The 26,452-nt window shown below is 41.4% G+C and overlaps 1 protein-coding gene across 5 annotated transcripts in view; it reads right to left on the bottom strand.

Annotated features, from left to right (window-relative positions):
* Positions 1-26,452, bottom strand: part of Mamld1 (mastermind like domain containing 1) — a 124,347-nt gene that overhangs the window by 81,593 nt on the left and 16,302 nt on the right. For 2 of the 5 annotated variants that reach the window (XM_063246516.1, XM_063246519.1), the window contains exon 1: positions 22,209-22,311. The exons of 2 other annotated variants lie outside the window; for them this stretch is intronic. The gene's annotated coding sequence lies outside the window, so the exon portion shown is untranslated. Of the gene's footprint in view, positions 1-22,208; positions 22,312-26,452 lie in introns of those variants that run through there. One more of the 5 variants, XM_063246515.1, reaches the window with a different exon arrangement.

The following is a 26,452-nucleotide window of genomic DNA, read 5'->3' as shown; positions in this document are numbered from 1 at the left end:
TATCAAAATTTGTGAGGTGTGGCAAAAGCAGTGATAAGAAGAAATTTAGTATTGAATATATACATCAGGAAAAAAGAAAGTTATAAAATCAATGATACAAAGTTCTCTTTCAGGAAACTAGTAAAAAGAGGCAAAATAAATCCAAAGTATGGATTATGAGCAAAGAAAACTACAGACCAGTATAGCTCATGATCAAAAATATAAAAATAATCAGCAAAATGTTATCAAATTGAATCCAACAATGTGTATAAGGAAATATATACCATGACTAAGTGAGATTTATGCTAGCTGTGGAAGGCTGGTTCAACATTTGAAGATCAATGAATGTAACCCATCACATTGGCAGGCTGAAGAAAAAAACCACATGATAATATTGATAGATACAGAAAAAACACTGAACAAAGTATAATACTCAGTCATGATAAAAAGTCATAAGAAACTAGGACTAGTGGGGAAATTGCTTATAAAGACTACTTACAGAAATAAGGGTGAGAAACAGAAGTTTTCCCACTAGGACTAGTAACAAGGCAAGGGTCTCTCCTCTCATCACTTCATTTTAACCTCAATTTGAAAGTCCTAGCTCATGTAATAGGACTAGAAAAGAAAATTTAAAATAGACACAATGATGGTGAAGAAATGAAACTATTTTTATTCACAAATTACACAGTCATGCAATAAAAAGTCTGAAAAAAATCAACAACAGCAAATCTATGGTAACTAACAATTATACCAAAGTTGCAGTACATAAGGTTAAGGACAAAATTCAACCATTGTTTTTATATATCAGCAAGTAACAAGTATGATTTGAAATAAAAACCATAAACATTTACTTTAGCATCACCCAAATCTAAATGCTTGGGTATACATTTAAGAAAATATGTACAGTCTATGTTAAGAAAACTACAAACTGATAAATGACACCAAAGAACCAAATAAATGGATATAATGCTAAGTTATTAATTCTTCTTAACAATTTATGATTTCAATGTAGCACCAGTCAAAAATCCCAGCAAGTTGGGACTACCATCAAACTGATTCTGAAGTTTATATGGAAGGGCTGAGGATTCAGCTCAGTGGCTTAAGTGCCTGCCTGGCAAATGCAGGGTTGTGAGTTCGATCTTTGGTACAAAAAGAAAGCTTATATGGAGAGATTGAAGACCCAGAGTAGACAGTCCTGAAGGAGAAAAATGAATTCTGAATACTGACGCTACCTGACCTCAGGGCTTCCCATAAGGCTACAGTAATCAAGACAAAGGATAGACAACTAAACCAATGAGAATAGAAAGCCCAGAAATAGACTCAGAGAGATAGAGTCAGCTAATCTTTGACAAGGCAGTGAAGGCAGTATAATACAGTAAAAAAAACCAAAACTGTCTTTACCATAAACCGTGCTGGAACAACTGGATATCAACATGCAAAAATGAATTTAGATACAGTTAACATCTTTTACAAAAATTAATTCAAACTCAACCATAGACCCAAATGCACAACACTAAATCATAAAAGTCCTAGAAGAATATATAGAAAAAAAACATTGATCATTGGAATGCCAATGACTTTATTCATTCATTCATTTATGTATTTAGAAAAGCATCTCACTACATAGTCAAGCCTGACCTAGAACTTAGGCAGTCCTCCTGCCTCAGCTTCCTGAGTGCTGGGATTATAGCTGTGCACCACAACGCCCGGCCTGACAGTGACTCTTTAGATACACTATCAAAGGCATGACCTACCAAAGAGGGACTTGACACGCTGGACTTCAAGTAAAAACAAAACCTTCAAATCTATACAAGATAATGTCAAGAGAATGAGAAGAGAAGTAACAGAATGGGAGAAAATATTTATGAAAATCATTTGATAATCCCAAATATATTTTAAAAACTCTTAAAATTTAACAATAAAAAACACACAATTTAATTAAAAATGGGCAAGATTCTTGAGTAGATGCAGCACCAAAGAAGATATACAGATGAGAGCAAGCATATGAGAAGACGCTGCACGTCATGTGGCATCATGGCATTATAAATTGAAATAATGAGATACCACAAGCGTATATTAGAATGCCTGAAATCTCTAATACTGATGCCAAATCCTGGGGAGGATGTGCAGCAACAGGAACACTCATTGACTGCTGGCAGGAATGCAAAATGGTACAGCTACTTTGGAAGACAGTTTGGCAGTTAAAAAATTAACATACTCTTGTGTTTTAATGCAGCAACAATGCTCCTTGGTATTTACTCAAAGAACTTGAAAACCTATGTCTGCATAAAAACCTATAAATGGATGTTTACAGCAGCTTGATTCATGATTGCCAAAACTTGGAAGTAACCAAGATGTACTTCAGTAGATGAAAGAGTAAATAGACCGGCCCAGCCATACAACAGAATATTATTCCATGCTAAAACAAAGTGAAATATCAGGAGATGAAAAGGTGTGGAGAAATATTAAGTGCATATTACTAAGTGGAAGTCAATCTGAAAAGGTCAAATGGAAAGATTTACTTTAGCCCCTATCAAGCATTAAAAAGACTAAACAAGGTCACATAAATCAGGGATGGTCAGTCCTCCACTTTACACCCAACCACTGGTGTTATCAAAGGTAAGTGGGGAGTTGAACCCTAATAACCCCAACCAGCAGCAGCAAATCAGTGAGGCAGAGAGAGGTAGGACTGGATCGCACACTGTTCTGCCTTGCTTAGCTCCAGCTCCCTTTCACTTTGCAGCAAAGTGGTAAAGTGGCTCAGCCCTCTACTTCCCTTCTCCTTAGAAGGTCTGACAGTGACAAAAAGATAGGACAAGTCGGTGCTCTCTTTTCTCGGGAAGGTAGCAGTAGAGCCAAGGGACAACTTGAGGTTCTAGCCCACCCATCAGTAAGAAGACTACCAGTCCATGGTCTACTTTTGCCAAGATGGTGCTAGGAGGCCCAGCAAGAAATTGAACCATACACCCACTTGAACCACATGTTACAACAACACCAGGATTGCCTGCTAAAACATAAGATTAAACACTATTCAAAGTTTCGTACTGCAGTAAAATGTCAAGGATATGATTTTTAAAACCATTCATCATACCAAGAACCAGGAAAATCCCAACATGAGTGAAGATGATCAACAGGGGTCAACATTAAGATCAATGTTAAGATATTGGAATTGCAATTTTACAATGGTCATCTTAAAGGGTTCAATAAGCAATCACAAATATACTTGAAACAAGGTAGAAAATTTCAGAATGTGCTGAGTGTGGTGGTGCAAGCTTATAATCCTAGCACTCTGGAAGCTGAGGGAGGAGGATCATTGCAAGTTGAAGACAAGCCTGGGCTACAAAATGAGCTCAAGGCCAGACTGAACTACAGATTGAAGCTCTGTCTCAAAAAAATAATAATAATAAAGGAGGAAAAAGAAGAAAAATTCAGCAAAGAAACTAAGGTTATCTGGCAGGCTGCAGCTCCTCCAGGGGAGAACCACCAGCATCTCCTGAGATCTGCACCATGTTGGATCTTAGGACGCTGGGAAACCAAGCAAGCACCCCGCCTCCCTGCTAAGCAATAGTGAGCCTACTGGTGCACAGGCTGAGAGTCAAGCACCCCACATCCCCTAGCCCCCTTCCCCTGTCCCCCATTGGCAAATGGGAAACAGAGATCTGAGCATCTCTTGGGAGGCTGACCATAGCAAATAAGGGGGATTTCCTTCTACTATCTCTTTGAAGGCAAATATTTTTACTAGTTTTGCTTTATTCTGATTAATAGTACTGCTTTATTCAATATTCTGTTTTGATAAGTTCTATAATGTTCTGTATTTCATTTTATTTTGCTATACGTGATTGAAAGAACAACCATTGTGAAGATAATGAGACACACTGTGATACCTATTACTGTTATCCTAGTAACCTGCTGTGAAGTTCTGTACCAATTTCACTACACTGTCTCAGTTGGCGTTATTCTGTCTTGTTCTGTTGTATTTTACTACCTTCAAAATAAAAAAAAATAGAAAACAATAGATGGAGTCAAAAGCTATGACAAGGTGTTAGGGAAGTCAGTATGTAGGTGGCAGATTTGGTTAGCAAGCAGGCAATCAGAGAAACAGACCTTATAGTAGTTGTTAATCATCAAGAATTATTTTGCTGTTATAGAAATTTTAGCACTCACAGTAGCTTCGAGACTTTTGATTTTTAAGAATTAATGTTTTTAATTTTTCTCTTCTTTCTTTTTTGGGTAGAATTTTGATGGATCTTTCTTTTTAAACTTTAAACCATCTTTTGATAAAAGTTAATTTATAGTTAAGAAAATTCACTATTACAATTACAGAGCTGAAAGTTTGATATATATATATATATATATATATATATATTTCATCTATCTATCTATTTCACACAAATGTTTGGATTTTATTTGGAAGTTAATGATTCAAGATGTTATCACTTAAATTAAAATTTCTAAAGTAAAGACTTTTGTGCTCTTTCACTAACATGATAATTGTATCATGTTAGGTTCAAGTTCTTTCTTCAGAGTCATCAGAATACTATAGACTATAATATAGAAAGACATGAACACTTGGCATCTCTTACTGTTTCCATCATAATTTTTAAAAAATATTTTTACGGGTACATATTTATGGTACCTAATGATTACTTTTAATAATGGGGAGTTGGTACATGCACATGACCTTTTTAAATTCTTGTCTTTAATTCCATTTCCTCTTTTACTTCCCCTTCTTTTCATCTTTGAACCCCTTCATATATATATTTTAATACATTTGTAGTACATTCCATATATTTGTTTCTTTCTAAGTCCACTTTGAGTACCAGAAAGTAGGTTATAATTCTTCTTGAAGTCTTCCCAATTCTTTGTAATCTGCTCAAATACATTTCTAGTTGGTTTCAGTGTCTAAAGAGATCCAGGATGTTAAGCTTTTTGTTGGTATTAAAACATATTAACATAAAAAAGGTTATTAAAAAGAACCAGATAAATACTTTAGAACTGAAAAATATACTCTCAAAATAAATTAACTCGCAGTATAGAATGAAGATGAGAGGAGATGGAATGATTGGATTTGAGAACATAGTCATAGAATTCACTCACTCTCAATAAAAGAAAGTAATATTAGGAAAAAAGAAAAAGAAATAGAAAGGAGGAGGAAAAGCAAGGGGAAGAAGAAGAAGGATGAAAGAAGAAGGAAGACGGAAGAGAGGTTGAGGGAGCTGTGAGACACTGGAGGCTAAGAAAGACAGCAGAGAGTAAGACTAAAGAGGACTCAACAAGACAGTGGCTGAAACTTCAAAATCTGGGGAAACCATAAACCTACAGATGCAAGAATCTAAGAGACCCTCAAATAGGATAAATCTAAAGAAATCCATACCAAGATAAATAATAACTAAAGTTTTTGAAATTAAAACACATAGAAAAAACTGTTGAGAGCAATCAAACAATAATGGCACATTACTTACAGAGGAACACAAATTCAAATGACAAGAGCCAAGCGTGCTGGCTCACGCCTGCAATCCCGGCACTCGGGAGGCTGAGGCAGGAGGATCCTTGTGAGTTCAAGACCAGCCTGGGCTACAAAGTGAGCTCAAGCCCGGCCTGAACTGCATAGCAAGAGCCTGTCTCAAAAAGACCCCCCCCCTAAAAAAAAACAATCAAACAAAAACCGAATTCAAATGACAGGGCATTTTTCTTCAGGAGTCACGGACACCAGAAGGAAGTGGCACAACAGTTTTTTGAGTGCTGAAAGAAAACAATTATCAACTCTAAATCACATATCTGGCAAAAATATCCTTAAGTAATAAAGGGGAAATCAAGATATTCTCAGAGGGAGGAAAACTAAGCGATAGCATTGCTAATAATCCTCCCTTGAAGAATGCCTAAAGGAAGTTCTCTACACAGAAAGGAAATGATAGCAGAAGAAGGCTAGACATTTCGTAAAGGAGAGAAAAGATTCAGAATGAGTAGAAATAATGATACAGATAACAAATGATTCTTTTTAAGGAAGAAACTGTTTTTTCTCAGGAGTTTCCTGCATCATATCTGATTGATGAGCCAAACACTATAAATCTAATGTGATACTTGCTATGTATAGAAGAAATCCTTATGATAACTATATTTTTAAAATAAGGAGACTAAAATGACTTAAAAAGTAAAATTTCTGTATTTCTAATGCTAATAAAATGTAGACTGTAGGCTATGATTCATTATACATGTGGTAATACAACACCTAGAATAATCTAAAAAAACTATACAATGTGATATAATAAAAATGAAATACAAACAGAATTCTAAAGTATATTTACACAAAGCATGGAAATGCAAAAGAAAAGGGGGGATTGAGGGAGAAAAAGGGGGGGGCCTAGAGAAGGGAAAGAGTAAACAAATAATAAAACAGACTTGAGGTGGAATATAGCAACAATATCCTTATACTTATGCGGTCTAAACTCTCCAATTAAAAGACAGAGATTACCAGAGTGGACCTAAAAACCACCACCCTGCTACTTTCTATTACAAGGTATTCCACAGGAAAGTTTAAAATTAAAGGATGGAAAAATATATATCATGAAAATACTAATTTGTAAAAACCAGTAGTGGCTATATTAAAATCAGAAAAAGACTTAGGGCAAAGAAAATTATTAGAGGCAGACAGATATCACATAATACATTAATTAGTCCTCTAGGAAAACATAATGATCATAAGTATACATGTATCAAATAACAACTTAGAACACATGACATAGAAACTGAGAGACCTAAAAGAAAAAAATAAATCCACAGTAATAGTTGGGGTCTTCTGCACCCCACATTTACCAGTGTATACAATTACTAGACAGAATCATCAAAGATAGAGAAGTCATAAACAATTCATCACCTAACAAGATCTAGATGACATTTATAGAACACTACACACAACAATGAATGACATATTTTTTTTTGAAGAACCCATAGGACATATACAGAGATAGACCACATTTTGAGTCCTAAAATACCCCTTGGAAAATTTAAAAGCAATAAAATCACACACAGTGTGTTTTCTGATCACAGTAGACTCAAACTAAAAATCAGTAACTGAGCAAAATCAAGAAAATCGCTACACATTTGGAAATTAAATAATTCATCTCAATAACTAAAAGGAGAAGTCTCAAAGGAAATTTAACAATTCATTGAACCGAATGAAGATGAAAACACAACTCATAAAAATACATGGGACATAGCTAAAGCAATGTTGAGAGAGAAATGTATAGCTCTAAATGCATATGTGAGGAAAGAGGAAAGGTCTTGAATTAATATCTGAGTTAAACCAATAATCTAAGCCTACTTCTCAGTAACTTCAGAAGTACAAAACAAACCTAGAATAGCAGAAGGTAAGAAATAATGAAGATAACAATTAATGGAAGTGAAAACAAACAAAAAAAAACAATAGAAAACTCAAGTACAAAGCTAGTTATTTGAAGACAGCAAGAAAACTGACCCCTAGCAAGAGTAAAATGATAGAATGCACAAATTGTCAATATCAGAAATGAAGCATGGAGTAGCACAGACTTGATGGACATCAAAAGGAAAATAAAAGGATATTATCAAAAAGCCTATACATATAAACTTCACAACTTAGATGAAGTGGACCAGTTCCTTGCATAGGACAAACTACTAAAATAATTTGAAAAGCCTTACCACTATTGAAGAAATTGAATTTGTAACTTAAAAACCTTCTCTATATCTCCAGACTTCAATAGTTTTATTGGAGAATTTTATGAAACAGTAAAGAAGAATTAATAATAATTCTACACATTCTCCTACAGAAGCAAACAAGTAAGGAAACATTTCTCTATCCACTTCATGAAATTAAGTGCTGCTTGATAAGAAAGCCAAAGATAGTAAACAAACAAAATTTCAAACTGAGACCCCCTCATGAAAACAGATATAAAATTCCTTAAGAAATTATTAGCTAACTACAACACGGGCAGTGTTCAATACATAATCTGAATCATACTCTAATGCTTAAGTAAATGAAGTTATAGTTAAAAACTCTTGAAAAAAAAGTCTCCATACCTACATAATTTCACTGGAAAATTTTACTAGGTGTTTGAAAAAAAAATTAGCACCACTGTTACACAATCTTCCAGAAAGAAGTGGCAGAAAGGTTTCGATCTCATTTTATGTCAGTGTAGAATAAGAAAATTGCAAACGAACGTCTTCCATGAATTTAAATTTTAAAAATCAATGAAGCATTAATTCACAAATCAAATCCAAGTAAACATATAAAAAACCCCAAACAAATAAATAAAAATATGTCATGACCAAGTAGAGTTTATATTGATTATAAGCTGGCTCACCATTTGTGAATTAATCTATGTTATTCACAATATTAACAGGTTGGAATGAAAATCACATTATCATATCAAGAGCCAGAGAAACAGACTTTGACAAATTCACCATCCCTTCATCATAAAAACTCCCAGAACACACAAAGAATAAAGGAGAACGTTCTCAACTCAGTAAAGAATATCTCCAAATGCCTACAGCTAGCATGCTTAATGATGAAAAACTGGCTGATTTTACTCTAAAACTGCAAATAAAGCAAAGATCTGCTCTCACCACCAATAGTCAACAAAGTACTTGCAATTATAGCAGGCACAACAAGGCAAGAAAATGAAACAAAAGCATATTGATCAGGAAGAACAAAAAAACCTGACTGTTTACATGAAAAAAAAAATCAAAGGAATTGACAAAGTAATTGCTACAACTAGTCAGTTCAAAAGTAAACCCAAAAAAAGTTAATCACATTTTACACACTAACATCTGACATTTGGAAACCAAAACTAAAATTGTAATATCATGCTTCATATATATATATATATATATATATATATATATATAGAGAGAGAGAGAGAGAGAGAGAGATAATGGTATATAATTAAGAAATCAACCTTATATTTATAGTCAATTGATTTTTGACAAGGGTCCCAAGACAATACAATGCAGAAATGACAGTCTTGTTGATAAATGGACAACTGGATATCTACATGGAGGAGAATGATGTGGAACTTTCTTTATCATGTATGAAAATAGGCAAAGAACCTGAATGTGCATTTTCCAAAGAAGGCAAATAAATGGCCAACACATATATGAGAAGGTGCTCAACATCACTAATCATCAGGCGAATTACAGTGAAAGCACAATAAGATATCACCTCACACCTGTTAGGATGGCTATTATGAAAAAGAAAATTAACAAGAAGTATTGGGGAAGTTGTACGGAAAAGGGAATCCCTGTAAGCCTTGATGGAAATATAAATTGGGATAGCCATTATGGAAAAGAGCATGTAAGTACCTCAAAAGATTAAAACATAGAGCTATTGTATGATCCAGCAACCCTGTGTCTGGTTATATAGCCAAAGGAAATGCTATCATTATCTCATAGAGATATCTGTATCCCCATGTTCATGGTAGCATTGTTCACAATTGTCAAGATACAGAAACAAAGTTTTAACTGATGGATGGATGGTTGAATGAAGAACATGTGATGTGTGTGTAAAAAGTGGTATGTATGTAGATGTGATACATACATCTGTACATTTGTACACATATATTCAGTCATGAAAAAGAAAATCCTGCCATTTGTGACAACATGGATGAATATGGAGGATATAATGCTAAGTGAAGTAACTCTGGCATAGAAGACAAATACTATATAATCTCACATGTGGAAACTAAAAAGCAGAGCTTATAGATGCAAACAGTAGGAAGGTTGCCAGTGGATGCTGGTGGGGGAAGTGTTCAAAGTGCATAAACTTTCCATTATAAGATGCATAAGTTCTAGGTATTAATGAACAGTATGATAACTATAGTAAATAACACTATTTTCCCTTAAAATTTTGCTTAACACATACATACATGCACAAAAATGGTAACTATGGGTGCTAATAGATGTGTTCATTAATTTGATTGTGGTAATCAGCACCCGATGTACACATACATCAAATCATCACATTGTACACTTTGATTATATGCATCATCTTTGTTAATTACATATTTTAAAATACTTCAGAATGGAAGATAATTCTAAATGTAAGAATTAAATTTTCAAACTCTTAGAAGAAACATAAAAACAAATCACTGTGACCCTGGATTGGACAAGGGTTTCTTAGATTTGATTGCAAAAATGTAAGTGATAACAGAAAATTAAATAGACTTCATCAAAATTAAAACCTTTGTGTTGCAAATGATATAATCAAGGAGGTGGAAAAATGACCTAGAATTGGAATAACTACTAAGATTCAGATATCTTAAAAAGACCAAGAATTGAGGATATAGGAAAAACCCCTACAACTCAGCAACAGCAAAGAACTTAATTTTAAAAATTAGCAAAAAATACCAGAGGAGATATACAAATGGACAGTAAACACATGGAAAGATGCTCAGTATCCTTAGTTAACAGAGAATTGCAAATCAGACAAGATTGGGTGTGTCCATGATGGTATGGCCGTAGAATTGCAAATCAAAGCCACGACGCAGTAACACTTCATACTCACTAGAGTGACTGCACTCCAAAAGATAGAAAAGTATTGACAAGGATATGGAAAAATTGGAAACTACACACTGTGGGTAAGATGGCATGGTGGTAGAGTCACTTTGGAACACAGTTTGGTGGTTACTCAGAATGTTTGTTACCACACAACACAGAAATTCCACTTCTAAGGATGTATGCAAGAAAATTAAAACAAATGTCCATGTGAAAACATATACGTGAATGTTCATAATGATATTATTTATAACAGCAAAAAACAATAACTCAAATTTCTATCAGCTGATGAATGAAAAGATCAAATGTGGTCTATATCATCAAATATTATTTGGCAATAAAAAGGAAATTTGATATATGTTGCAACACAGATGAAGCTTGAAAATATTACTCTAAGAGAAAGAAATCAGCTACAAGAGTCTACCAAACATATGATTTCATTTATAGGAAATAATTAAGAATAGGAAAGTCCATAGATACAGAAAGCACATTAATAGTTGCCAGGAATTGGTGGGTCAGGGGATTAGGGAATGGTTACCAATGCGTGTGTTGTTTCTTTTGGGGGTAACTAAAATATTTTTAAATTTGATATTAGTAATGGTTAGATGAGTCTAAAGATATGTTAAAAAACATTGAACTGAACACTTTAAGTGTGTGAATTTTATCAATAAAACTGTGTTTTAAAAAACAGTATCATTTAAAATTGCTTCAAAGACAATACAATATTTAGATGTTAAATCTAAGAAAAACTACCTAGGATCTGTATCCAGAAAATTGAAAAGTGCTTTTGAAATAAAGGCCTCATAAATGAAGAGACATACTTCAATTACTGATTAGAAGATGTAAGATGATCATCAAGTCTCAGATTGACCTATAATTTTAATGTAATTTCTGTCAGAATATCAGCAGTTTATATTATAAACATAGAGAAGCTTATTCTAAAATTTATATGGAAGGATACAGGTCCCAGAATAGACCTTTTTGATAAATAAGAATCTTTTTTCCTGCTTTAACATTTATTATATGGCTACATGAATCAGGATTATGCAGTATTGGCAGAAAAACAGACACAGATCAATGAAACCAAATAACGATTCCACAAATAGACCCACACAAATATATGACACACTCATTTCTGATAGAAGTGCAAACGTAATTCAAGGAAGGAGGTAAAGCTTTTCAACAAATGCTGCCTGTGTCACTGAGCATCCACAGGAAAAAGTATTTTTTGAACCCAACCTAAACTTTGAATATTATACAGAAGGTCACAAAGGACATTTCTTTGAGGAGGGTACACAGAGGGCAGGCTAATGAGCTCCATAAAAGATGCTCAGTACACCTAGGCATTAGGGAAGTGCAAACCGGAATCCCTCCGGGAGGATCACTGCACACCTCTGAGGGTGGACTCTCCTAGCCTGCAGAATCAGGCTCAGTGAAAGCAGCCAATCTCACAGATCACATGCCACGTGGCTTCATTTGCATAACATCCTCAAAATGACAAAACTGCAGAAATGGAGAAGAGCAGCGTGGGGGCCAGGAGTTTGGGACTCGGTGTGGGGTAGGAAGAAGTGGGGTTTGCTTATCGAAGAGGAATGTGGACTACTGAAGCTCCCGTGGTGATGGAACTGCCCTTTATCCTCCCTGTGGTCACATGAACTGTGCTTGTGATAAAAACGCTTTGAATGGAGGAGCCACACACCTGCACACAAATTGCTGCATGTAAAACTCGAGGTGTCTGACCAAGGATCGGACCAACGTCAGCGTCCTGGTTGAAGTATTGTACTACACTTTCGCGAGACCTTACCATGGGGGAGGGTAGGCGAGGCGTATATGGGATCTCTCCTGTATTATTTCCTAAAACTGCATATGACTCTATAATTACCCGAAGAAGAATTATTTTCACAAATCATCCTGTAAAGGCTCTGTAATCAAAGCAGTGTGATGCTGGAGGAAGAACAGACAAACTAACCAGTGGAATAGCATATATATTATGAAATGAGGTACACGTGGTATGTAATAAAGATGACCTTTCAAATCACTGGGACAAAGATGGAAATTTTTAAAAACGTGTCTGTGATAACCTCGCACAAAGGCTAAGAGCCACACTGTCCATCATTCACAAAAATAAGTTCCAAACTGAGTAAGAATGCAAGTGTAAAACATGAAGCCATATACATACTGAAAGAAAGTTCATGCATTCCTCTTTAACCTAGGGGTGATAAGGCGCTCTCAATTTGTAAATTAATGTTCAAGTCTGATGAAACCAGTGATAATCTGGCTCGATAAAAGCTCCTTTGAATGGTAAAGAAAACATAAACATCACAAAATAACAAATGAATTAAGAGAAATAATTGGCAACATATCACAGATAAAAAACTAATATCCCTACTACATAAAAACTCTTGAAATTGACAATGAAAGAGCAAAAACCCAATGGAAAAAGGGAGAAAAGACCTGAACAGATAATTTACACACATAAAATATCAAAAAGGCTCTTAAGCATATGAAAAGATGTTCCAAGTCACCCATAATTAGAAAAATGCTAATTAAACTACACTGAGATACCAGTTTTCACCTATCAGATTTACGAAAATTAAAGAGTATAGCAAACACTTTGTTGGCTAGGCTTTGGGGAAAAAGATACTCTCATGCATTGCTGATAGGAATGCAAATTAGCAAAAGTTTTCTGGAGGGAAATTCAGCAATGTATAACATAACTGCATTTGTGTTTACTTTTTGACACATCAACTACACTTCTAGGAATCTACCCCGAAGATACAGCTTCAACAATATGAAAATACATAGGCACCAAAGTTGTTCACCGAAGCACTGTAATTGCAAAATATTACAATCTATCATAGAGTTATGAGCTAGCTATTCTGACATTACTTCTTGTGTATTCTAGGATTAAGTGGGAAACTGTATTATTGATAATGTCAGAAAGGTTTCATACTAAGAAGGGAATTATAAATATGAAAAGGGGAAAGGTAGATTGCAATGTAGAGGAATCAATGTGAACTCATGGTTTACAGACAAGAAAGCAGATACAGAAATATGTATTGGCAAAATAATAAAAGTAATAAAAAAAATAGACATGTTAAATGATTGAGAGGGTCTAATAGCAAGACACATCTGTAGAAATGATCTTACACACAGCCGCAGATCATGGCTTCCAAGCATCATTCATAAAAGAAGCTAGGGTTCCTTGGGGAAGATGGCTGGTTTTAGGAGTGCAACAGGGAAGGTACGTGATGGGCTTAGAATGAGTATGCCAGAAATTAAGGCCGTGCTCGCAGAACCCTCAGACAAAGGGACACAGGAGCCGGTTGGAAGCAGCTCCCTCTGGCCAAACCTGGAACAATCTGGGAATCAAACTAAATGATGAAAATGAAAGACTTTAGCTCACTGAGTAAGAACTCACGAGGCTACCCAGTTTCAGCAAATACATGTAAATCTATTCAGTCATGACAGGAGGGAAAAAAGCTCTTTCTTACAGTAAGAAAGCCACATAGTAAATACAGAAAAAATGAAGGAGTCGGAAACTCATTTTTTAGCAACCAGCACACTAAATTTGCCTCAGGCAAGGATCATCAGTGGATGCTCACCTAGCAAGGGAAATTTGAAAGGCAACAGGATATTAACATAGCTTCAAAATCGATTCTTCCCCTAGGAGACTTCTTAATTTCAAGGGGGACAAACAGCGTCATGCCAGCGGAGACACCTGGCAGACTCTACCTTAACCCAGTGGTCAAAGTGACCACCACCAGAGATGAGACGCAGCACCAGCACCCAGGGGACCCGCAGCACTCCTGCGGTGTCCCTGCCCAGAATCTGAGTCTCACCATGAGGAAACCTCACACAAAAAACCCTCACTGAGCACCATTCTGCAAAATAACAAGTGTGTACCTCTCAAACATCAATGCTGAGAGATGCAAAAACTGACTGAGAAATCCACCCAGGCTTAAGGACACTAAAGAGATAGAAGAACTGAATGCACAAATGGATCCTGGATTTTCCATTGCTATAAAGAGCATTATTAGGGCAACTGGAAAAATCAAAATAAAGTCTTTTAGATTAAGGTCTTTACATAGGCGAGTACAAAAGTTACCTTCCTAATTTTGCTCAATAGTCTGTGATTTTTGTAGAATTCTGTCTATAAGAAATATACATTGAAGTATTTGGGGCTAAAAGAATATCATATCTTTAATTTGTTTTCATACAGGAAAAAGAAATTGTGTGTGTTTGAATATGTTTGTGGTGTGTATGTGTAGAGGGGAATGGTGGATGAAACAAAATGTGTTAAAATGTGAATATTTGGGGAATGGGGTGAAAGCTATTCATTAATTATTTGAACTATTCTTGCAATTGGTTCTTAAATTGCCTTTTGGCCATGTGTTGGGAGCCGCGGCCGACACCGGTCGCCTTACTTGGCGGACATAGGGCCTGTGGGTGGGAGCGGAGCCTGAGCTAGATTGCCCCTCCCATCGAGTGAGTCAAGTTGGCGCCTGCTTCCTGCCCCCTGATTGCGCTGGCGACTTAAACAACCCGCTCTGTAAGATAGTCTGCCTAGCAACAGCTGATGTTAGCCAGTCAGCCCGCATCGCGCGCTTTGAACTGATTGGCTACTGTTGCCCTATAAAAGTGAATGCCTCTCCCGCCACGAGAAGAAGCACAAAGAGGGATAGAGAAAGTCCACCGGCGAGAAAGGGCTGGTGACAGAGCGGAGGCCTCGCGGGGCCCACGCGGAGATAAATAAAGGCAAGATTGCACACCGTCAGAATCTGTCGCGTGTTCTTCCTGCAGGCCGGGAGCGACACCGACATTTGGTGACCCGCACGGGGACTGATCAACCCCGAGACACGGCGGTGGTGTGCAACGCTCCAGCGTGGTGCTGCCGGACAGGTGAGTTGGGGATAAGCCTGGGCTCTGGGTGGCGCGCACCTACAGGGCTTTTAGACTCCCCTCAGGCTCACGCGTAGGTGACGGGTTCTTTAAGTCACACGCGGTGAATTACAGCCCTTAGAGGTTAGAGATGGGTAATTTACCGAGCGCGGAGGCGCGGCCCTTGGTAAAGGCCCTTAGAAAGCTTTTAAAAGCTAGAGACCTCAGGGTAGGTCAAAAAACACTGGAACTATTCATAGCAGAGGTAGATAGGGTGGCTCCCTGGTTTTTACCCACGGGGCATTTAAACCTGCCGTCATGGGAGAAGTTAGGCAGGGACCTCGCCTCGGCGGAATTGGAAGGGGATATTTCGCCGGCTATTCACCCCCTGTGGGAAATGATACATGCGTGCCTTGAAGGGGAGGGGAAGGGGTTCCCGTCGACAGTTAGAGACGCGGAAATCATAGACGCACGCAAGGCTTTTGAGCAGGCAAAGTCGGAATGCTCTCGGGAGGGATCTGTCCAGGGGGAAAAAATCCAGGGAAAGATAGAGGACACCCAAGCTCTAGAGTCCTCCGACTTAGATAGCGAGGAGGAACCAGAAGGTGGGGCAGGAAGCCGAGAGGCCAAAAACCCCTATGCCGAGTTGCGCCGTGAATTGGAATTGTGTGCGTGCGCCGCCCGGGAAAAGCAGAGAGAGGAGAAAGGGCCCCCGAGCGCTCTCTGGCGGGGAGGAGACAGAGAGCCATCCGCTCCGCCCTGGAGCTCTTTTCCAGAAGCGGCTCCCCGCCGAGAGGCCGCTACAGGGAACCCTCCCTTCTCTCAGCCGGCACAGGAAGTGATGCCCCGTTCCACTCTGTCGCGACCGCCGTCTTATGACGTTGCGCCGCGGGGCGGACGATATTTTCATGGGCGGTTATGGAGGGGTGAACGATGGCCCGGAGGGGATCCACCGATGCAAGGAATGGATTACGGTCTTTATGGAGTATATCCTGTGCAAATGGCCCCAGGCCAAGGGCGCAATGTTTGGGAACCGTTTGAAATAAAACAGATTAGAGAATTAAAAAGCGCTGTCACGACCTTCGGGCCCACAGCTCCTTATACCATAGCTATGCTAGAGAATCTTGCCTCTCAGCCTCTTACACCGGGTGATTGGATGCAGCTGGCCAAGGCATGCCTTCCTTCGGGTAGTTATCTTGATTGGCGAGCCTGGTATGCCGAGTTTGCCATCGAGCAAGCAGAAAAGAATGTTAGCAGGGGGCATGCAAGGTGGAACGAAGATATGCTCCAGGGCTCAGGTAAATATAGGGATGACCAAACTCAGTTCCCCAATGAGGTGTATGACCAAATCTCTAATATTGGGCTCCGTGCATGGAAACAGGTGAACGGTGCGGGGGCGGCCTCATTATGCCTTTCAAAGATAGTGCAGGGTGCCACAGAGCCATTTGTTGATTTCGTGGCTAGGATGCAAGACGCGGGCGATAAAGTTTTTTCAGACCAAGAGGTGGCAAAGCCCCTGATCAAACAACTCATTTTTGAACAATGCACAACGGAGTGCAAAGCGGCTCTTGCCCCGCATAAAAACAAGGATCTCAATGCTTGGATTAGGATTTGTAGGGAGATTGGAGGGCAGATGACTGCAGCAAAGCTTGCGGCGGCCTTTGTAGCCGCGACAGCACAAGCTAAGGATGCTTCTGGACCTAAGCGAGATCGTAAGCCCAAAGGATGTTTTGGCTGCGGGGAACCAGGGCATATTAGGAGAGACTGTCCGCACAGTGTTAATACACGGGAAGGGCCAATAGGCGTGTGCGAACGATGCAGGAAGGGAACACACAAAGCGAAAGATTGCAGATCAGTTTTTGATGCCCAGGGAAACCGCATTAGTGGCAGGGGGATTCAGGAGCCAAAAAACGGCCAGAGGGGGCCCTCCTTACGGACGGGCCCCCGCCCCCTAGACAGGACAACACAAGGTGGCAGCCCTCCACAAGGGCTACCCCTGGGTCAGCAGGCGTGGACCTCTGTGTCGCCTCCAGACTCCTATTAACGCCCGATATGGGCGTTCAGGTGGTCGGGACCACCTTCAAAGGACCGCTACCTGAAAAGTCAGTTGGTTTAGTGATTGGACAGTCCTCCACAGCCCTCCGGGGCCTTACCGTGCTCCCTGGGGTTATAGACTCAGACTACACAGGAAACATTAAGATTATGGTCCAATCTCATGTAGGGACCATGGTGATTAATGAGGGGGATAAGATAGCACAACTTTTATTGCTCCCCAGTCTCCATGAGAGATTCCAGTCTAGACAACGGGTTAGAGGGGATCAGGGTTTTGGCTCCTCTGGAGAAATTTTTGAAGGACTTCATATGACTCTTGATAAAAGACCCATGCTCTCGCTCAGGGTTAATGGTAGAAATATAACAGGACTCCTGGATACAGGGGCAGACCGCTCCATTGTCTCCAAGAGGGACTGGCCTTCTAGCTGGCCCACCAATACAGCTGATAACACACTCCAAGGGTTGGGGATGGTGGCTGCCCCCCAGGTTAGTGCCGTGACCCTGCCTTGGTGTGATGAGGAGGGTCACCAAGGACATTTTCAACCTTTTGTTCTACAGCTGCCGGTATCTTTGTGGGGAAGAGACATCCTCACTCAGATGGATGTCACTCTTACATCCACCTGCTCTCCCCAAGCCAAGGGTATACTTAAGAATCAGGGATATGTCCCCGGCAAGGGCCTGGGCTCTGCCCTGCAGGGCCGGACATCTCCCGTACCTGTAGAGAAAAGGGAAGGTAGACACGGGCTGGGTTTTTCCTAGCGGCCGCTGAGGAAGTTCTCCTGCCTACTCCAATTAAGATCACTTGGAAGTCCCTGAATCCGGTTTGGGTACCTCAGTGGCCCCTACCCAAGGAGAAGCTTTTAGCGTTAACCAAGATAGTCAAAACCCAGCTTCAGGCAGGGCACATAAAGCCATCAACCTCCCCTTGGAATACCCCTGTTTTTGTTATTAGAAAGAAATCAGGTAAGTGGAGGCTGCTCCATGATCTAAGGGTGGTCAACGCGCAGATGCAGCCCCTGGGGGCGGTCCAGAGGGGGCTGCCAGCTCTCTCAGCCATCCCTCAGTCCTGGCCAGTTTATGTTATAGATCTTAGAGACTGTTTCTTCTCAATCCCCCTGCATCCAGAGGACACCCATAGGTTCGCCTTTACCTTACCCACCATTAACCAAGAAAGCCCTGATCTCAGATACGAGTGGATAACGCTGCCCCAAGGTATGGCCAACAGTCCCACTATGTGTCAGATTTACCTTGATTCCCTACTGGCCCCCCTACGCAAAGCCTTCCCCAGAGTTAGGTGCATTCATTACATGGATGATCTGCTGATCAGTGCGAAGGACATAAATAGGTTAGAGGATATGCTAGGCCAACTGGTCAAGGCCCTGAGAAAGGCTAATTTACATATTGCCCCTGACAAGATTCAAGGAGGAGACATAGTGACTTACTTGGGTACCAAAGTCTCCCCTACATCGATTTCTCCACAGAAGGTAACCATCAGAACAGATAATCTTACAACCCTAAATGACATGCAAAAGTTACTGGGAGATATAAATTGGATCAGACCTTACTTGCACATCCCTAATTCGGACTTAAAGCCCCTGTTTGATCTCCTGAGAGGGGATCCGGATATTGCCTCCCCTAGAGAGTTCACCCCAGAGGCCAGAGTTACTCTAAAAAAGATAGAAGAGGCCCTAAGCAAAGCTACATTAGAGAGAATTGACCCAGAACAGCCTTTTGAGGTCTGTTTGTTGCAGACCAGTTCCCAGCCCACGGCAGTGATTTGGCAGAAAGGACCACTTCTGTGGGTGCACCCTAAGGTTTCACCTGCCAAGATTATTGAACATTACCCGGAAGCAGTTGCTTCTCTGGCTCTGGAGGCACATAGTAGAGCCATCCAGCATTTTGGCTCCACGCCTCACGCTATTCGGGTGCCTTATACCGCTTCTCAAATAAAAATTCTGACTGCTTGCATAGATACTTGGGCCATCCTGAGATGTGTATTTCTTGGGGAGATAGACAATCAGTTCCCTAAGGACCCTATACTACAGTTTATTACTCAACATCCGGTGATATTTCCAAAAATCACCGCCCCTGCACCCCTTACTCCTGCAACAACAGTCTATACTGATGGGTCAAAAACCGGGATAGGGGCCTATGTGGTCTCAGGCATGCCTCCAGTTAACATACAGTTTGAACCAGATCAACCACAGGTGGTGGAGTTACAAATTGTACAAACCGTCCTCGAGAAGTTCCCAGGGGCCCTTAATATTGTTTCTGATTCAAAATATGTTGTCAATGCCATGCAGGTCCTTGAGACTGCAGGCCCAATTAAACCAACCTCCAAAGTAACTAACTTGTTTTTGTCTATCCAGACATTGCTCATAAATAGACACAACAAAATATACATCACTCACATAAGAGCACATACACACCTACCAGGGCCCATGGTACAGGGCAATGCGGCTGCTGACGCGGCCACTCGCCCGTTATGGATTTTCAATATGTTATCTCCAATAGAGCAAGCCCGTCAGTTCCATGACAAATTCCATGTCAATGCCAGGACGCTAGCCAACCAGTACCGCATCTCCAGGGCTGACGCGCGGGACATCGTGCGACTGTGCGGCTCATGCGCCACACACACGCCTGCCATATCAATGGGGGTTAACCCCAGAGGGTTGATCCCTGGCGATATTTGGCAAATGGATGTCACACACATGACAGAATTTGGATCTCTTAAGTATGTCCATGTCTCCACGGACACCTGTTCTCATATTATATTCGCAACTGCAGAGACAGGTGAAAAGGTATCTAATGTGATCAATCACTGCTTAGCGGCTTGGGCCGCGTGGGGCAAGCCCAAAATATTAAAGACAGACAACGGACCAGCCTATACAGGAAAAGCCTTCAATGAGTTCTGTAAGACTATGGAAGTACACTTAAAACATGGTATCCCATATAATCCTCAAGGCCAAGGAATTATTGAAAGAGCTCATAAAAGCCTCAAAGAAATCTTATGTAAACAAAAAGGGGGAGTAGGCCAGGGCCTGCCCCCAAAGGCACGGCTATCCATGGCACTATTCACATACAATTTTTTAAACCTGAACAATAACAACCACCCCCCGGCTATGGAGCATTGTAATCCATCTCCTAGCAATAAGGGATGGGTAAAATGGAAAGATGTCCTGACGGGACAATGGATGGGCCCGGATCCGGTAGTCAGCTGGAACCGAGGTGCGGTTTGTGTTTTCCCGCAGGAACCGGGACGAGAACCATTGTGGGTCCCAGAAAGACTGACGCGTGCGACAAGCCCTTCGACTGAAGACTAATCCTGTCCTGCCGGAGACCAGCAGCAGGCCTGACAGCCAGATGAACCCGAAAAAGGCTGCTTTTTTCGTTGGGGGCGTTGTCCTAGCACTCCTCAGGATAAGTATGGTACATGCGGGGCTGGGGGGCCCTGCTTCTGGAATAGATCTTCGCACGAGCCTTCTTGGCAGTCCGTGCGATTGCGGAGGTGGCACGGTAAGCAGTATACCACCTAGCGCCAAAAAAGGACCAGGGACCGATTGTGGGGATAAAACAGCATTCTCAGTTGTGTACCCCTCCACTGCAGGAGGATTTAGTCAACCATCCTATCAGTGCATACTTAAGCCTAAGGTGAGTCCCTCAGGGCCTGGTGATCTCGCCACATGTCCCTGCACTAAGTTTGAGGAATCCATGCATGTTACATGCTATACAGAGACAAAACAATGCAAACTTAAGAGTACAACCTATTGGATGGCAACGCTAACTACAACTAAAAGCCCTGTTGCCCCTAACCATATTCCCGCTGCTGTAGGCAGTTCTCCATTCATGCAGTCAGGTTGTAATGGAGAGGTTGGAGAAACGGTCTGTTGGTCTATGACTGCTCCCGTTCACATCTCTGACGGTGGAGGGGTCCAAGACCAGTACCGGCAGGAACAGGTCATCGAGCGATGGGAACAATTAAATCCGTTCCCTGAAGTCAATTACCATCCACTCCTACGCCCAAAATCCCGAGGCATTAACCTTGACCCCGCTACTGAATCCATATTAGAGGCTACCCACAAAGCACTCAATCTTACTGACCCAGGGCTGGCCTCCGATTGTTGGCTGTGTATGATGATGGGAGAATCATGGCCACTGGCCATGCCGTTTAGAGACTATGAAAGTGAACCTTACAATTATAGCACACCCTATAATTGCTCACATGGGCCTCCATTTCGGGTCCAGTTTATGGGACAGTTTAATGCATCCTGTTTCCAAAAGTACCCACAAAATAATAGTTATGATATTGTTGTTGGAGCGCTGGCAGTCGCCTCGTGTGAGTCCATAACCAATGTAAGTAGTAGCTCGCCGCTATGTGCCCCCTTTGGCAAAGTATTTGCTTGCGGCAATGGTCATGCTTATACCTACCTGCCCAGTAATTGGACCGGCCTATGTGGCCTAGCTTACTTGTTGCCTGACATTGGTATTGTCCCTGGGGACCAACCCATGCCCATCCCAGCTGTGGACACCTTTATAAAAAGACATAAGAGAGATGTACTGATTTTACCTCTCTTGGCTGGTCTGGGGATAACTGGAGCCCTGGCCGCCGGGACTGCGGGCCTAGGGGTTTCATTAACCAAATATACTCAGTTATCCAAGCAATTGATAGAAGACATGTCTATAGTTGAGAGAACCCTTCAGGAGATACAAGATCAAATTGATTCCCTTGCAGAGGTTGTTCTGCAGAATAGAAGGGGCCTAGATCTACTCACTGTAGAGAGGGGAGGTATCTGTATTGCCTTACAGGAAAGATGCTGCTTTCATGCCAACAAGTCCGGAATCGTTCGAGACCGATTAAAGAAACTGCAAGAAGACCTAGAAAAGAGAAGAAAAGAACTACAAGACAATCCCTTTTGGGGAGCCTGGAATGGCTTGCTCCCCTATATTTTACCATTGTTAGGTCCCCTGTGCTCCTTGCTTCTGCTCTTACTTATAGGACCATGCTTGCTCCGATGGGTCACATCATTTATTAATGGGCGCCTTGCGGCGGCCCGGCGTCAAGTACGCCTGGTTGCCCATGCGGCCCTGGCAGCAGCCCGTGATGGGCACAATGACCCCCAGGCTTACGCATGGCTCGCTCGACTGGCCTACGACCGGGTCTAGATGTGGCGGGTCTTCCGCACTCCTTCCCTATTGACACTACACAGCAGGGTAGGTGAGTCAATGACGGGTAAGAGCGTGCCTCCCCAGCACGACTCAACCTAAGCCAGGCCCTACCCCATACTGCACGAAAGCCGCTGGATTACTAGAATCTGCCCAGATCTAGATGTCTCTCCGAGGGGATCGCACGGAGGGGCATGAGTGCATGCCTATGTGCATCCAGGTTCCGTCCAGTTCACTCCTGGCCCTGGAAAAAGGACGAGGGTCTCAAGGCCTTGGTGGACCCGGGGACGGCCGACCAGGGTCCAAGCCAAGGGCCTACGGTGGGCCTCAACACAGGGCATAAGCCTCTGCACTCGATCCAGGGCGGGCTGCGGATGCATACATTCATTCAAAGTAAATAAAATAGGGGGAGATGTTGGGAGCCGCGGCCGACACCGGTCGCCTTACTTGGCGGACGTAGGGCCTGTGGGTGGGAGTGGAGCCTGAGCTAGATTGCCCCTCCCATCGAGTGAGTCAAGTTGGCGCCTGCTTCCTGCCCCCTGATTGCGCTGGCGACTTAAACAACCCGCTCTGTAAGATAGTCTGCCTAGCAACAGCTGATGTTAGCCAGTCAGCCCGCATCGCGCGCTTTGAACTGATTGGCTACTGTTGCCCTATAAAAGTGAATGCCTCTCCCGCCACGAGAAGAAGCACAAAGAGGGATAGAGAAAGTCCACCGGCGAGAAAGGGCTGGTGACAGAGCGGAGGCCTCGCGGGGCCCACGCGGAGATAAATAAAGGCAAGATTGCACACCGTCAGAATCTGTCGCGTGTTCTTCCTGCAGGCCGGGAGCGACACCGACAGCCATGTCTTTCTTTCTTTCTTTCTTTCTTTCTTTTTTTTTTTTTTTGTACCAGGGATTGAACTCACAACCTCACGCTTGCCCTGCAGGCACTTACACCACTGAGCTAAATCCCTGAGCTAAATCCCTGGCCCCCTATTCTTGCAATTGGAAGTCTGTATTTATAAAAAAGCAAAAAAAAAAAAAATTACCAAAGGTTAGAAATGACCATTTGATGTCTGAGGACAGTGGCAGTGAATCTCTGGCAGTGGGCTTCTTATCTATGACAGCTCTAAAAGGTTTGTCATCACTGCCCTAGGGAGCTGTAGGAAGAAAAGAATAAAGTCTCCAGGCTCTGCCCTCAGGAAATGCTCCTAGTTTATGGTGGCTTTCTAAGAGGCAAAGGGACAGGCCTTTCCAGGCACAGGCAGGCATCCAGGAATGGTAACTGTCATTTGGACGAACTTCAGCTCCAAAGCGAGCCCACTTCTGACAAAGGACCTATTACCAATGTTCCTCCAAGCCCTGCTCAGTGTGACAGATGCCAACAGGTCCCCTCAACTCCTTCCAGATCTATCCTGGGGACCCAGCCTGAAAGGTGGAAAAACTGGGAAATGAATTCAGGAAAGAATGAGTGGATGAAAGGATGGAAGGGTGGGTAGATACGGGAGGGTTAAGATGTGAAGGCCACTGAAAACTCAGGGTGAAAGAACTTATGCATTTTAATGGTGATTAGCATGCTCTTTATTTGAAATAATTTCATCCCCCATCTGCCATGGGACATAGGACCATCAGCTGCATGCAAGGTCAGGCCCCCTGAGCTGGCCCCTTCCACATCCCCAAGGTCCCACTGTCCACTGCTGGACACAGGACCTCCAGTGGCACCACGCAGTGCTAGGCCAAGCCAATCTCTTCCACATCACTGCCATCCCACCATTGCCCTCTGGGAACTCCCCAGTTCCTGGACCTAGCATTGCTGTTGATCTTTGGCTCCCATTCCTCCCCCCAGAACCTTGGACTTCAGTGGATTAACTGTGCTGTGTCAATGTGAGACTCAGTAACACCTCATCCAAACAGAAGACCTCTGCAGGCTTCCATCAGTGTGGTGAGTTTGCCCCTACACTAGGAATAGAGTTTGCCACCTTCACTGGGTAAATAGGAGCAATAGCCAGGCCCCCTCCAGAAGTAGAACGCTAGTGAGCTTGTTGAGAATATGGGTGAGTCCTTCGTCCACACAGAGAACATCAGGTAGGTTGAGGAAGGTGCCAATAAGGCCTCCCTCAACCTGGAGAAAATCAGAAGGGCTTATGGGACACCCAGTGACACAGCAGGGTCCCAGCTGGTACAAACACTATAGACAGGGAGATCTGGTGACCTGGAACAGCCTGAAGACTTAGTAACAGCAGGAACTAACGGTTGATTTACATCAATACTCCTAGGTTTGTCATCCTGGGAAGAATGCAGGACACACCCATCAGGCCCCACAGGAGGAATTCAGGTGACTGCCCCACCTCTTCACTGGGGCACCCAGCAGTTGGACAAACATCAGTCACACAGTAGGACCCTAAGATACACACTACCGATAGGTGAGAGTAGTGAGATTCAAAGACCAAATATTAGCTGAAAATGTAAAACTGACAAAACCAAAATGCAAAATCCAATTGCAAACATCTAGTTCATCAGGAGCAAGTAAAGGAGACACTGAAACAGAAGATTTTAAATGCCACATACTGGAAATCTTTGAAAAGATAGCAAGTGAAATAAAAAGACAAATCCATGAGGCTATAGAGAAAATCGAATTAGAAGTACTCTCCCATGTAAAGAGAAAAATAACAATCTTAGTAAAGGAGTTGCTCAGCACCCCTAGAGAAGAAATAGACAAAAAAGAAAGTGAAAGAGCATGGGAAGCTGATTGAATCCTTGAATGAACAATATAGAAAGCAAGCAAGAATTCATGAAACAAACTCAAACAAAGAGATATTCAAGGAACAAAAAATTCTATTGAAAGCTGGCAAAACTGTTTAAATAAAGCTTAGGATAGAATTTTGGACCTTGAGGACATGATCGCAATTAGTGATTATGAAAGGCTAAAACTTTTAAAAATAACAAAGCAGCATGAAATGACAATCCAGCAGCTTCAAGATGATGCCAAGAGAAACTCTTGTAAGACTCATAGGCATCAGTGAAGATTCAGGAGTCAATGCAAATGACATAGGTAAACTATTCACAGAAGTAATAGCAGAAAATTTCCCAAACATGGGGAAAAATCTGATATGCAGATAAGTGAGGCATATAGAACACTAAACAGTCACAACCAACATAAATCTATACCCAGACATATAATAATTGAGATTCCAGACATACAACATAAAAACAGAATACTAAAAGCTGTTAGAGAAAAGACACAATTGACCTATCAAGGAAAGCCCATTAGAATCACAGCAGACTTTTCAGCACAAACCCTCAAGTCAAGATGAGCTTGGAGTAAAGTATTTCAAGCCTGAAAGAAAACAACTTTCAACCCAGATTGATGGACCCAGAAAAACTTTCATTGAAATTTAATGGAGAAACAAGGTACTTCCAAGACAAAGAACAACTAAAGAAATTTATGTCCACCAAACCAACCTAGAAAAAGACATACTAGATAGACATAAAAATGACCACAATCTCCAGAACAACAACAGAAAAAAATCACCAGGCAGGACAAGCAATTAAATAAGGGGGAAAAGCAGAAAACAAACAACTGGAATGTAACATGGCAAAGTTGAGCACATATATATCAGTTATATCCATAAATGTAAATGGCCTCAATTCACCCATTAAAAGAAATAGGTTGACAGAATGGATCAAGAAACAGGATCACACCATATGCTGTATACAAGAAACACATCTGACTCAAAGGAAATTCATAGATTAAAAGTCAAAGGATGGAAAACGGTATTCCATACAACAGGAATCCAGAAAAAAGCAGAGTGACTATTTTGTTTGCAGACAATGTGAATTTCAAACCTAAAATGATTAAAAGAGATAAAG

The sequence above is a fragment of the Cavia porcellus genome, unplaced genomic scaffold, assembly GCF_034190915.1.
Source record: "Cavia porcellus strain 051 isolate PalLab524CR breed Dunkin Hartley unplaced genomic scaffold, mCavPor4.1 scaffold_3, whole genome shotgun sequence".
Lineage (NCBI taxonomy): Eukaryota > Metazoa > Chordata > Mammalia > Rodentia > Caviidae > Cavia > Cavia porcellus.
This window is presented reverse-complemented; position numbering and strand designations above follow the sequence as displayed.